Below are 15,154 nucleotides of genomic sequence, written 5' to 3'. Positions count from 1 at the left end.
AAGAAGACCCCCAAAGGTTGAAGCTCCTTTGAAGATACAAGCTTTCTTCCAAGACTCCAACTTCAAGAACATCACGTGCTTCGCTTTCTTAAATCAAGCATAAGCATCCAGCCGAGAGAGAATCAGAGGATCAAATTCTAGAGATCGAACCACATCGCATCAAATCAACGTAGATACAACATCAACATAACTTCAACTCCACGAATCAGATTTCTTCGGAAATCTCGTGTGAACAGACAGAAGTTAAAGTTTTTACGATCTATTAATATTTTCAATTTCCAACTTTTCTCAAAGTTGGTCTTTATTTTCAACCCAAAACTTTCATTTATAAAGAAATTGAATTTGAAACCACAAAAAAACCTAATATTTATTTTTAATCGTATCCGAACATTTTTTTATTAAATTTTCACACCGTTTCACATCAAAAATTGAATTGATATAACTATTTTTTTTCTTTTATCCTATCAAATTTTCATAATTTTCACATTATTTCACCTAAAAAATATTTCTTAATTTTATATTATGTTATAATGATTTTTTCCCATTCCTTTTAAAATTTGTGCTATCATGTTAGCATTTAGACCGATGTTTATAGGAAACATCTAAATTAATAGTCTTATTTTATAAAAATGATGATTAAACATGGTCAATTTTAATCGAAGTAAGTCACAAGTTCAACATACAGTTTGTCTATCTTCATATTCAATGCTTCATGGCTTGCCAGAATTATTTCCTGGAATCTTAAGAAGTACTTAGGCATCTCAACATTATTTTCCTTCGTTTGTCTTGAACATTCTCCTTTTTCGAAATTTTTCTCAATTTTTTTTTGAAGTTTCACCTTCATGGAATGTGATTCATTCCATGAGTTCTTCTTTAGGTAACATTGATTTGAATTCAAACTACGACATGAAATACATATGTATATTACTATAGTATATCGTGATACATCCTTAATATTCACAGTAATATTAAAAAAATAAGATACAACGTACAAAATACATGTTCATTGTCAAACAACCTCTCAGCAAGGTCATTCCACTCTGGTTGGTTGTCAACAACTCAGTTAAGTATTCTCTCATTCCTCTCATCCACTCTTTGTGCACATAATATGTGTGGTCTCGTCGAAAGAGGTATACACTCATACACCCACACAACAAGAGAAAAAGCAAATCTAGCAATTCCAACGGCTAGGGCAGAAGGGTGTTTTTTTATGGATTTCTTTATAGAATCTATTAGAACATAATATCCAATTCTTCCCCATGGATATGCATCAAATTGGCTTTCATCATCTACCTATTTGATGTGGTTCATATCTACCCCGTAATTAATTGCTTTCTTAATAAAAAAAAATTCAAGTAAGTAAACTTTTGCTATTTTCACCTTATCCTCATCTTTCAATTTTTTTGAATCATTAAATTCGTTCTTGTTGCTCCGGTCGCTAAATACAATGTAGTCCTTTTCTACATTGGCCAGCTTTATTTCACCATGTAGTCCTTTTTTACATGGCTGCCTTTACTCTTTATGTGCACATAACAGTCAACTCATTTTGTAGGAAATAGACTAATAGTTTAAACACCATTTCATAATTCATTGAGATTACATAAAACATGCTTTAAACATAACATAAACTTTTCATAGAAATCTCTTTGAAAACATGCATATTGAAATCATTATTTCAAATCAGTAAATACTTTATAAAGAAAGCTTGAAATAATTTAAAATACTTCGAAGAAAACACTCGCACTACGTAGCTATACTCAAACTTCAAAGTGTTCTCTTCTTCTTCTTCTTCTTCTCGCGTAGTCTTCTCAGGGAGACACTTTGGCAACACTTCAACACTTAAACTTTTCTCTTCAAATTCTTAGAATAACCATGACTAAAAATTTGGCCGAAGACCCCTATTTATACTAATCCTTAAATAAGCTTAGTCACCCTTGCTCTTGATAAGTTGCCACCTCCTTCTTCTTAGTGGTATACGTGTAAACTTAAGGTTTAGCCTAACCATGCTTAACTTAATCTTTACACATGACCCATTTAGGAAATTCAAGTAAGCTTTTAGAAGTTTTCTTGTTTCTTCTCGCCAAGTTTCATTTTGCGAAGAACTCTAATCACTTAGCCTTTCAAAAGTCTTCTCGCATAACCTTTCTAGGACATTTAGTCAAATTTTTACTTCCTCTTAACTACGGTTCTTAACTACTTGCCTTAACTACTTGTTTTAACTACGACTCTTACAAATGATGTATCATAAATCATTAATGATACCTCATTTTACAACATATATATTATATTTCATATAAGAGACATTATGTATAAAATATCATTATTAATGCCATTGTATGAATATATAAGAGACAATATATATAAAATATCATTATTAATACCTCATAAACATCCTCCCTTACAGCTCTGCTTTTCCCACCCTTCTTCTCTACTCTAGCTTTTTGAATGCATAATAACATGTCAGTACCAATGCCTAATAGCGTGTCAGTAAGAATATGAAAATATACATGTGCATAGTTACATATATACTTTAAAATAAATGACATTGTATGGATCAAACGTTTGATGTATATATATACTATACTTTATTTGTTTATGATTTTCCTACTTTCTCCAAATTTCTTTTTCCTCATTTCTCCCCGCTTCTTTTTGCTTCTTTATCCACATTGTTTTTCTTTCAGTTTTTGATTCCTTTTTATTTAATTGGTTATTTTCTTCAACCCTTACTTCTTCAACAACTCTTTTTCTCTTCTTCGATACCTACATTTCATATAATCAAATAAAGGTTATATTAATATATATTTTATTAAAAATTTATACAACACAATTATTTAACAATATACATTGTCAGATTCAATCTTTTTTCCTTTCACCCTTGAGATTTCTTTAAACAATCTCCTCTTCGTAATTGGTAAATTATCTTGTACAATTTCATTATACATATACCTATAAGTACAATCCAAAAAAACAGTATTTTAAATAAGAAAGTTTAATCCAGACAATATACCTCATTAGAGTTTTACTTATCCTCAGTAGGTACCTCCGTTGTGTTATCTCCTTCATTGAACTTTACAAAAAAAAAAACGTATATAATGATCTATTAATATATATACTATGTTTAATATTATATTTAATCATAAAGAAACATACATCTTGCTCATATACTAGCATTTTTGTCTCCAGTGTTTCGATAACTATGCTCGGTTTAACCTTTTTGTTTTTCTCGTAGACCACTATTTATGTACCATGTGGTCCTCTTAGTTCATAGTTTTCATCTCTCGGGAAGACTGCTTGTAGTGGTTGGTAGTAATTTGGTTCGTCCTCATATCTCTCTTCGTAATCTAAAGAGTAAGAATTGCTTATGTTTTTAATTTCATCCTATGTAGTATATACAAATTATAAATTAGTGAATCCCGCATAGCATATACCATAGAAGTCCATCAATTTACAATACAATTAATAAATTTGACCTCTGCATCATCTATCAGAATTGGGTCATTCTTGTTTGATTTCATTGGCCTAGACCTTGATCCAAAAACTCTTTCGCTTCTATGAACCATTTTTTGAATTGCATATAAAGATGTTATTACCACATATACTACCATATAACATATATAAATTAAAATGCATGTTCATTTATGCATCAGAATTTCTCCCCATAGTTACAACTTTTATGTTTACGGAACTATTTTTCAGTTCACGAAGCATGTATTAAATATTATACTATATATATACTAAATGATTTTGCAGAACATTAAGCACACAGTTTGAGACGACATTGTCTTGCACAGCCAAAATTTTAGTCCTCTTAAACAGAAGAAACCTAATTTATTCATAGCCACAATCTAGATACTTATTTTACTCATCTCCATGCCCGATCGACAGACAGCGGTACGACATGTGCGTGTGGAGATACTGAAAAACCTACTTTTGTCTAAATCCTCACTCTTCTAAAACTTGGGTGCCTTTAGGGCCCAAACTCATGAATGAATCTATGAGTTTATAAAGGAGACTTCCACATTGTTATCTAACAAATGAGGGAATGCATGTTTAGAATTAAATAATAATAAATATTTGCTCACTAAAATTTTTTATTTAACAATCCTCCACTTGAAAAAGTTTTACTATCGTTCCCCACTTGAAAATTTTTAAAAATATTTTCATTGAGCGGTGTTCATCTCTATAATACTGTGCTTAAGTAAAGATGTCTAATGACTTGAACTTTTACGTAGTGACAATAATTTAGAGCATATTCGTATTGTAAAGTAACTCGTAGTTCTGAACTTTACTTCTGACACAATTGACAACTTGGCTGATCCTTTGACGAAAGGATTTGCAAGTTGTCATCAGACCGTACATAATCCACTATCACTGAACTAGTAGTGAGAAATTCTAATCCACTATGTCTTTCATGTCAAAATTTGCACTCAGCATTGATTTTACATCATTTATGACGTGCAAGTCTGATCCAAAGGTAAGCATGTCATCTACATATATAAGCATATGATAGTACACAACATGCCTTCAATCTTATAGTAGATACATTTGTCACTCGTATTTACTTTGAACCCTTTGAACATGGTTAGATTGTCAAACTTTTCATGCTATTGCTTAAGAGCTCGTTTTAGGCCATGGAAGGATTTATCTAATTTAAAAACTTTAGATTCTTGACCATGAACTACGAAACGTTCAGGTTATTCCATATAGATTTCTTCTTCTAAATCACCATTTAGGAAGGCAGTCTTAACATCTATCTAATGTATTAAGAGATTGTTTAGGGCAGCTATTGATATCAACACTCTAATTGAGGTGATTCTAGTAACTGGGAAGAAAGTGACAAAGAAATCTATGTTTTCTCATTGTCTAAAACCTTTTTCTACTAGCACTACTACAAAATTCGGTTTACTTGACACTTGCAGTTTATAAATACTTGACGTTTTTAATAAAAACTGTCAAATAGAATAAAAAAAACATCAAGAATAACAAAAAGCTTAAAAATGCGTAATTTTTCATTTTTTTTTCTTAATACTTGACATGTTAAAAGCGTCGAGTATAATTTTATGTTCTTTGACATTTTTTAAACGTCAAGAATGACCATTTTGAAAGAATGATCGATTAAAAAATTAAAAAAATAAATTCTAAAACCACCTGTCTCTCCATTTCCACGATACTATCCCAAACCTATTTTCCATCTCCATGAAAGCCTAACTTAAACCCAAAGACGCAACTGCCGCTCCATCTTCCTCTCTTGTCCAGCCTTGTTCGGCGAGCCTCCAACGGCAGCGACCTGCAGATAGTGGTGTGGGTGCACTCGACCTCTGACCACGAGCGACTAGCCTCACTGACAATTAAACCCACTCAGATTGACGCCTAGCGTTCTTCTCCAAAGACCCATTTACTCGCCACCGAGTTTTAACCCACGAATCTCACTCACATTGTGGGCACGACTTTGAACGACTTCGAGAGGCCTTGACAATATTGTTTCTCGTTTCGGCATTGAACCACTCTCGATAGGCCTCAAGTCAGTTTAACCAGTTTAGACGTTTTCGGATAGCGACCAATAAGGTCCGGAGTCTTCTTCAGTAAGATTAGGTAAGCTATGTTGCTTGAAGTTTCATTTCGAATTGGATTGAAGTGTTTGGATGTTATTATGAATCCTTGGAACTCTTCTGTTGATATTTTTGGGTCAGTTTCAAAGTTCGATCAATGGCTGTAGATAAAGAGAAAGTTGTTGAAGAATGTGTTACCAGTCACTTGTTCAAAATTATTCTCAGCTGGGACTATTTTCGGCTCCTCAAGAACTCCAAAGTTTGATTACTTGACAATTATCTTCTGTTTATTATTTTTCGAATTTGGCTTCATTTTTTTACTTTCAGTCTTTTTGGAAGTAGAAACATAAGGAGCATGATGGAGATGGAGCATCTTTGGTTTAAAGGAAGTGAAGTCCACATATAAAGATATTGACGATAGAAAATGTGGCAAGTAGTACTTTCTTAGGATTATGGATATGTGGGAAGCTATGTTTTATTACAAGTAACTTCAATGCTTATTACAAATCATTTTCATCTTGTAGATTCATAATTTAGGACAAAGAGAATTTAGAGTAAACCTTCTATTATTGTTTATGTAGTTGCACCATACCTGAATCAACTATCTTCTACTTTCACGAGAAGTTTCTGTTGCGTTTGTTTTATCAATCTATTAGCTTTTCTTTGCACAACAATTGGTCCCTTTTAAGAGGACAACACACAAGCTTTACTTCATTAGACTTGAAACTTTAGGCAATTGTTGTTGATGTCTTTTCTTCAATGCAACTATATCCATTTTATTTGATAATCATCTTATGGTATACTGCCAAATGCTTGATTCTGCACGTATTCAATAATTATCCATCTAATTGCCAATTCATGCATAGCTAATCCCAGTCTAATACCCTGTAGATTTTCACTGTTCATGTATTGATTTACTTTTATAATTGCAATATATGCTTTCAGGCTTATCTTTTGTTTGGCGATGAAGAGTACCTATTCATATTTCAAGAAGCATATGGGGCTGTGATTGTAACGTCCCGAATTTTCAAGGTAAATTTTATCTTTTTGCGGGGATACGTAATTTTTTTGAATTTAATGTTTTGTAAATTGCTATAATAATAATATGATATTAATTATATTATTAATATTATTTATTATTATTATTATTATTATTATTATTATTATTATTATTAACTATATTATTATTTTTATTATTATTATTATTACTTATTACATTATTATTATTATTATTATTTAAAATATATATATATAATTTGTTTTTTTAATAAAAAAACCCTAGCAAGCCGCGCGTTCGCCCCCCCCTATCCGTTCTCCTTCTCCATCTCCGTCTTCAGCTTCGCGAAGCCAACGCCGCCGCCGTCTCGCCATCCTTTCTCTTCAACACGCGTCTCCGTCTCCGCCTCTGTCTCCACCTCTGTCTCTATGTCCAACTCCGTCGTCGGCATTTTTTTCAGCTTCAACGTTCGTCTGCCGCGGCCCCATCCATTTCCATTCTCCCTCCTCGGCCTCACACAACAACAGACCTGTCGGCCGCCTCTGTCCCAACCGCAGGTGGTATCCCCTTCTTTCAGTGTCGTGCCTCGTGCGTCGTCTGCGAATCGCCGCCGCCCTCGTTCGCCGGAAGATAATAAACCAACCGCGACTGCTCGATCTCATCCAACCCGACCCGAAAACCCATTTCGAGCCGAGCCGCGAGTTACCCGAGCAGAAAACCAAACCAACCCAAGCCGCGAGCCACGAGCCGAGCCGAGTAGCGATCCGAGCCAAGCCGCGAGCCGCGAGCCGAGCCGAGTAGCGATCCGAGCCAAGCCGCGAGCCGCGAGCCGAGCCGAGTAGCGATCCGAGCTGAGCTGCGAGCCGCGAGCCGAGCCGCGAGCCGAGCTGAGCCGAGGACCGAGCCGTGAGCCGAGCCGCGAGCCGAGTTGAGTCGAAGCCGAGCCGAGCCGAGCCGCGAGCCGAGCCGAGCCGAAGCCGAGCTGAGCCTAGCCGAACCAAACGCCTTCAAGCCAAGCCGAGCTCCTTGTTTCACTGAGCCACCTAAGCCTCCCTTCCTTCACTCCGGGCCACGGTGAGTCTTCGGTAAGGATTGTTTTCGATGAATTCCCTAATGTTGCTACATCCGATTCGAGTTTGAATATTGGAATAAGATATGGCCCTACTTTTCTCCCTTGAAGGTAGTAAGGAGTTGACGCTTAAGTTCTCGGGTCCCGCGGCAGGCTTGTTTGGAGATAGCTTTCCTTTACTTGGGTAAGTCAACGGGTGTCGCTTCGGACCTTTTAAAACGACTTCTACTAGAGTCATCAAGTAAAACCTTTGTGTTTTCGTTTAGGTTGATCCGTTGAGCGTGGATTCGATCGAGGGCATAACCGAGTATCAGGTAAGGGTTTTCCTACTACTGGACCTCGGATCGAGGCTGGAAACGTAGTAATCCACAGGGGATTACACGTTAGTGACTGTACTGAATAACTGTATGTGTGTTGACTGTTAAGCACTGTTATTATATTTTGTCTGATGTAAAGGTACTATGACTGCTAATTGTAGATTGGGATTTTATGTTGATGGACCTTGAAGTTACGGTTCAGTATGTAGTAATCATTGGTCTGGATGTTGATCATGGAGTTTGGACGGGGAAGGACAGTGAGTCCGGTTTTGGTTGGTTTGTTGATTGGGTCTAGGGTTTTCCCTAATGGTGTGCGAATTGGTGACGCGTAGAGCAACTGAGGGTGTATTTGTTTAAACCTATACTATCTGACTGACAAAGCCTATGGCGGAACTGTAATATGAATGCCGTTGGGGTGTGACTGTTGCAGACGGCTTAGTATGGACTGAGGGGTAACAGTTAGCTTCATCTATGGGGTAGTGTGCCTTACGGATATGTGCATCCTTCGGGAGCACTAGACTGATGTGTGCATCCTTCGGGAGCACTAGACTGATGTGTGCATCCTTCGGGAGCACTAGACTGATGTGTGCATCCTTCGGGAGCACTAGACTGATGTGTGCATCCTTCGGGAGTACTAGACTGATGTGTGCATCCTTCGGGAGCACTAGACTGATCTGTGCATCCTTCGGGAGCACTAGACTGATATGTGCGTTCTACGGAACCACTTGACTGTTATGTAGGGTACCCCCGAATAGGAAGTTAACTGTTGTCCCCTAACGGGCCCAGTAGTGGGTCCCTTACTGGGTATGTTTATACTCACCCTTTTCTCTTCTTTAACTTTTCAGGTAAGGGCACAGCGAGGGGCAGACCGACGAGAGGCAGGAAGGATGCGTGAAGGCCATATGGACGCGTCTGGTTTTCTTATTGCTTCCGCTGGTGTTTTTTTGTTAGAATATGTGGTTTTGTGATTTTGAGTTGATGACCTGAGTTTTTATTTGAAACTTTTGTGACTGTGATTTAAAATAGGGTCCGATACTGTTTTTTTGTAATATTTCTAACGTTTTAAGAAATCGTAACCGGTCCGTTATGAATTTTATGTTGTGTGGTCGAGTTTTGGTATTGAGTAGTGACCTCAGCTTAGTCCGGAAAGTTGGGTTGTTACAGTTGGTATCAGAGCCTAAGTTTTAGGTTCTGTAGACTGACTTATAATGTGAGTCTGTGTTTTGTGTCCTTATGGCTAAAACGATCCTTGCCACTCGTCAGGTACGCTCTCATGAAAGTATATGTATAACTCTATATGCATTACCTTACCTAAGTTAACTTGCAAAGTTAATTACCATTTATGACTAAAGGGATCACTGGTGGTTGTTAGGGAAATGCCGCCAAGGAGAGGTGCACGTAGGGGTGGCCGAGGAGGCCGAGGAAGAGGAGCAGGACGCGTTCAGCCTGAGGTGCAGCCTGTAGCCAAAGCCACTGACCCGGCTGCGCCAGTTACTCATGCGGATCTAGCTGCCATGGAGCAGAGGTTTAGAGATTTGATTATGCAGATGCGGGAGCAGCAGCAGCCTGTCCCGCCAGCTCCAGCGCCAGCTCCAGCACCAGCTCCTGCTCCAGCTCCGGCTCCAGTACCAGTTGCGCCCCAGGTTGTGCCGGATTAGTTGTCAGCAGAGGCTAAGCACCTAAGGGATTTCAGGAAGTATAATCCCACGACATTCAATGGGTCTTTGGAGGACCCCACCAGGGCTCAGCTGTGGTTATCGTCTTTGGAGACCATATTCCGATACATGAAATGCCCTGAGGATCAGAAAGTTCAGTGTGCTGTTTTTATGTTGACTGACAGAGGTACTGCATGGTGGGAGACTACAGAGAGAATGCTAGGTGGTGATGTGAGTCAGATCACGTGGCAACAGTTTAAGGAGAGTTTCTATGCGAAATTCTTCTCTGCTAGTTTGAGAGATGCCAAGCGGCAGGAGTTCCTGAACTTAGAGCAGGATGACATGACAGTGGAGCAGTATGATGCGGAGTTTGACATGTTATCCCGCTTCGCTCCCGAGATGATAGCGACCGAGGCGGCCAGAGCTGATAAGTTTGTTAGAGGCCTCCGACTGGACATTCAGGGTTTGGTCCGAGCTTTCCGACCCGCTACTCATGCCGATGCACTGCGCCTGGCAGTGGATCTCAGTTTACAGGAGAGGGCTAACTCGTCTAAGACCACTGGTAGAGGTTCAACATCGGGACAGAAGAGGAAGGCTGAGCAGCAGCCTGTTCCAGTGCCACAGCGGAACTTCAGGTCAGGTGGCGAGTTTCGCCGCTTCCAGCAGAAACCTTTTGAGGTAGGGGAAGCTGCCAGAGGGAAGCCGTTGTGTACCACTTGTGGAAAGCACCATCTGGGCCGTTGCTTATTCGGGACCAGGACTTGCTTTAAGTGTAGGCAAGAGGGTCATACAGCTGATAGATGCCCGTTGAGACTTACGGGGAACGCGCAGAATCAGGGAGCAGGTGCTCCACATCAGGGTAGGGTATTTGCTACCAACAAGACTGAGGCTTAGAGGGCAGGCACGGTGGTGACAGGTACGCTTCCAGTATTGGGGCATTACGCCTTAGTTTTGTTTGATTCGGGATCGTCACATTCTTTTATCTCTTCCGCATTTGTGTTGCATGCCCGCTTAGAGGTAGAGCCCTTACACCATGTTCTATCAGTATCTACTCCTTCCGGGGAGTGTATGTTGTCGAAGGAAAGGGTGAAAGCATGCCAGATTGAGATAGCAGGCCATGTGATTGAAGTAACGCTGTTAGTCTTGGATATGCTCGACTTTGATGTAATCCTGGGTATGGATTGGTTGGCCGCTAACCACGCCAGCATAGATTGTTCCCGTAAGGAGGTAACGTTCAACCCTCCCTCGATGGCCAGTTTTAAATTTAAGGGAGGAGGGTCAAGGTCGTTGCCTCAGGTAATCTCAGCCATCAGGGCCAGTAAACTGCTCAGTCAGGGTACTTGGGGTATCTTAGCGAGCGTGGTGGATACTAGAGAGGTCGATGTATCCCTGTCATCAGAACCGGTGGTGAGGGACTATCCGGATGTCTTTCCTGAAGAACTTCCAGGGTTACCTCCTCACAGAGAGGTTGAGTTTGCCATAGAGTTGGAGCCGGGCACGGTTCCTATATCCAGAGCCCCTTACAGAATGGCCCCCGCAGAGCTGAAAGAACTGAAGGTGCAGTTGCAAGAATTGCTTGATAAGGGATTCATTCGACCGAGCGTGTCACCTTGGGGTGCGCCAGTTTTATTTGTTAAGAAGAAGGATGGATCGATGCGTCTATGCATTGACTATAGGGAGTTGAACAAGGTAACCGTAAAGAACAGATATCCCTTGCCAGGATCGACGATCTATTTGACCAGTTACAGGGAGCCACAGTGTTCTCTAAGATTGATCTTCGGTCGGGATACCATCAGCTGAGGATTAAGGATGGGGATGTACCGAAGACAGCATTTCGTTCCAGATATGGACACTACGAGTTTATTGTGATGTCTTTTGGTTTGACGAATGCTCCGGCAGTGTTTATGGTCTTGATGAACAGAGTGTTTAGGGAGTTCCTAGATACTTTTGTGATCGTGTTTATCGACGACATCTTGATATACTCCAAGACGGAGGCCGAACATGAGGAGCATTTACGTATAGTTCTGCAAACACTTCGGGATAATAAGTTGTATGCAAAGTTCTCGAAATGCGAGTTTTGGCTGAAGCAGGTGTCTTTTCTGGGCCACGTGGTTTCTAAGGTTGGAGTCTCTGTGGATCCAGCTAAGATAGAGGCAGTCACCGGTTGGACCCGACCTTCCACAGTCAGTGAGGTTCGTAGCTTTTTGGGTTTAGCAGGTTATTATCGACGGTTTGTGGAGAACTTTTCTCGTATAGCTACTCCTCTCACTCAGTTGACCAGGAAGGGAGCTCCTTTTGTTTGGAGCAAGGAGTGTGAGGATAGTTTCCAGAACCTTAAACAGAAGCTAGTTACCGCACCGGTTCTTACTGTACCTGATGGTTCTGGCAGTTTTGTGATTTATAGTGATGCTTCCAAGAAGGGTTTGGGTTGTGTTTTGATGCAACAGGGTAAGGTGGTCGCTTATGCGTCTCGTCAGTTGAAGAGTCATGAGCAGAACTACCCTACACATGATTTAGAGTTGGCAGCGGTGGTTTTTACTTTGAAAATATGGAGGCATTATTTATATGGTGCAAAGATACAGATATTCACGGATCATAAGAGCTTGAAATACTTCTTTACTCAGAAAGAATTGAATATGAGACAGTGAAGGTGGCTTGAGTTAGTGAAGGATTACGATTGTGAGATACTGTATCATCCAGGCAAGGCAAATGTGGTAGCTGATGCTCTTAGTAGAAAGGTATCACATTCAGCAGCACTAATTACCCGACAGGCCCCATTGCATCGGGATCTCGAGCGGGCTAAGATTGCAGTGTCAGTGGGGGCAGTCACTATGCAGTTAGCCCAGTTGACGGTACAGCCGACTTTGAGGCAAAGGATCATTGGTGCTCAGAGTAACGATCTTATTTGGTTGAGAAACGTGGCCTAGCAGAGGCAGGGCAAGCAGAGGGGTTCTCCAATCCTCTGATGGTGGACTTGTGTTTGAGAGACGCCTCTGTGTGCCGTCAGATAGTGCGATTAAGACAGAATTATTATCTGAGGCTCACAGTTCCCCATTTTCCATGCACCCGGGTAGTACGAAGATGTATCAGGACCTGAAGCGGGTTTATTGGTGGCGTAACATGAAGAGGGAGGTAGCAGAATTTGTTAGTAGATGCTTGGTGTGTCAGCAGGTTAAGGCACCAAGGCAGAAACCAGCGGGTTTATTACAACCCTTGAGCATACCGGAATGGAAGTGAGAAAACGTATCCATGGATTTCATTACAGGACTGCCGAGAACTCTGAGGGGTTTTACAGTGATTTGGGTTGTGGTGGACAGGCTTACCAAATCAGCGCACTTCGTTCCGGGTAAATCCACCTATACTGCTAGTAAGTGGGCACAGCTGTACATGTCGGAGATAGTGAGATTACATGGAGTGCCAGTGTCGATTGTTTCTGATAGAGATACCCGTTTCACTTCCAAATTCTGGAAGGGTTTGCAGACTGCTATGGGAACGAGGTTAGACTTTAGTACAGCCTTCCATCCACAGACTGACGGTCAGACTGAGCGTCTGAACCAAGTTTTAGAGGATATGTTGCGGGCGTGTGCATTGGAATTTCCAGGTAGCTGGGACTCCCATTTGCATTTGATGGAATTTGCTTATAATAACAGTTATCAGGCTACTATTGGCATGGCACCATTTGAGGCCTTGTACGGCAAATGTTGTAGATCCCCGGTTTGCTGGGGTGAGGTGGGTGAGCAGAGATTGATGGGTCCTGAGTTAGTTCAGTCTACTAACGAAGCGATATTGAAGATTAGATCACGCATGCATACCGCTCAGAGTAGGCAGAAGAGTTATGCAGATGTGAGGCGGAAGGACCTTGAGTTTGAGGTAGGGGACAAGGTGTTCTTAAAGGTAGCACCTATGAGAGGTGTCTTGCGATTCGAAAGGAGGGGAAAGCTGAGTCCCCGTTTTGTTGGGCCGTTTGAGATTCTGGAGCGGATTGGCCCTGTGGCTTATCGCTTGGCGTTGCCACCATCACTCTCGACAGTTCACGATGTGTTTCATGTCTCTATGTTGAGGAAGTACGTGCCAGATCCATCCCATGTAGTGGATTACGAGCCACTAGAGATTGATGAAAACTTGAGCTATACTGAACAACCCGTTGAGGTGCTGGCTAGAGAGGTGAAAACGTTGAGGAATAAAGAAATTCCTTTGGTTAAAGTCTTATGGCGGAATCACCGGGTAGAAGAGGCTACATGGGAGCGAGAAGATGACATGAGGTCCCGTTACCCCGAACTGTTCGAGAAATAAAACTTTCGAGGACGAAAGTTCCCTAAGGAGGGAAGAATGTAACGTCCCGAATTTTCAAGGTAAATTTTATCTTTTTGCGGGGATACGTAATTTTTTTGAATTTAATGTTTTGTAAATTGCTATAATAATAATATGATATTAATTATATTATTAATATTATTTATTATTATTATTATTATTATTATTCTTATTATCATTATTATTATTATTATTATTATTATTATTAACTATATTATTATTTTTATTATTATTATTATTACTTATTACATTATTATTATTATTATTATTATTATTATTATTATTTAAAATATATATATATAATTTGTTTTTTTAATAAAAAAACCCTAGCAAGCCGCGCGTCCGCCCCCCCCATCCGTTCTCCTTCTCCATATCCGTCTTCAGCTTCGCGAAGCCAACGCCGCCGCCGTCTCGCCATCCTTTCTCTTCAACACGCGTCTCCGTCTCCGCCTCTGTCTCCACCTCTGTCTCTGTGTCCAACTCCGTCGTCGGCATTTTTTTCAGCTTCAACGTTCGTCTGCCGCGGCCCCATCCATTTCCATTCTCCCTCATCGGCCTCACACAACAACAGACCTGCCGGCCGCCTCTGTCCCAACCGCAGGTGGTATCCCCTCCTTTCAGTGTCGTGCCTCGTGCGTCGTCTGCGAATCGTCGCCGCCCTCGTTCGCCAGAAGATAATAAACCAACTGCGACTGCTCGATCTCATCCAACCCGACCCGAGAACCCATTTCGAGCCGAGCCGCGAGCTACCCGAGCCGAAAACCAAACCAACCCAAGCCGCGAGCCGCGAGCCGAGCCGAGTAGCGATCCGAGCCAAGCCGCGAGCCGCGAGCCGAGCCGAGTAGCGATCCGAGCCAAGCTGCGAGCCGCGAGCCGAGCCGCGAGCCGAGTTGAGTCGAAGTCGAGCTGAGCCGAGCCGCGAGCCGAGTTGAGTCGAAGCCGAGCCGAGCCGAGCCGAAGCCGAGCCGAGCCGAGCCGAGCCGAACCAAACGTCTTCAAGCCAAGCCGAGCTCCTTATTTCACTGAGCCACCTAAGCCTCCCTTCCTTCACTCCGGGCCACGGTGAGTCTTCGGTAAGGATTGTTTTCGATGAATTCCCTAATGTTGCTACATCCGATTCGAGTTTGAATATTGGAATAAGATATGGCCCTACTTTTCTCCCTTGAAGGTAGTAAGGAGTTGACGCTTAAGTTCTCGGGTCCCGCGGCAGGCTTGTTTGGAGATAGCTTTCCTTTCCTTGGGTAAGTCAACAGGTG

Source organism: Cucumis melo, chromosome 2, assembly GCF_025177605.1.
Source record: "Cucumis melo cultivar AY chromosome 2, USDA_Cmelo_AY_1.0, whole genome shotgun sequence".
Taxonomy (NCBI): Eukaryota; Viridiplantae; Streptophyta; class Magnoliopsida; order Cucurbitales; family Cucurbitaceae; genus Cucumis; species Cucumis melo.
Note: the sequence above shows the minus strand (reverse complement) of the source record.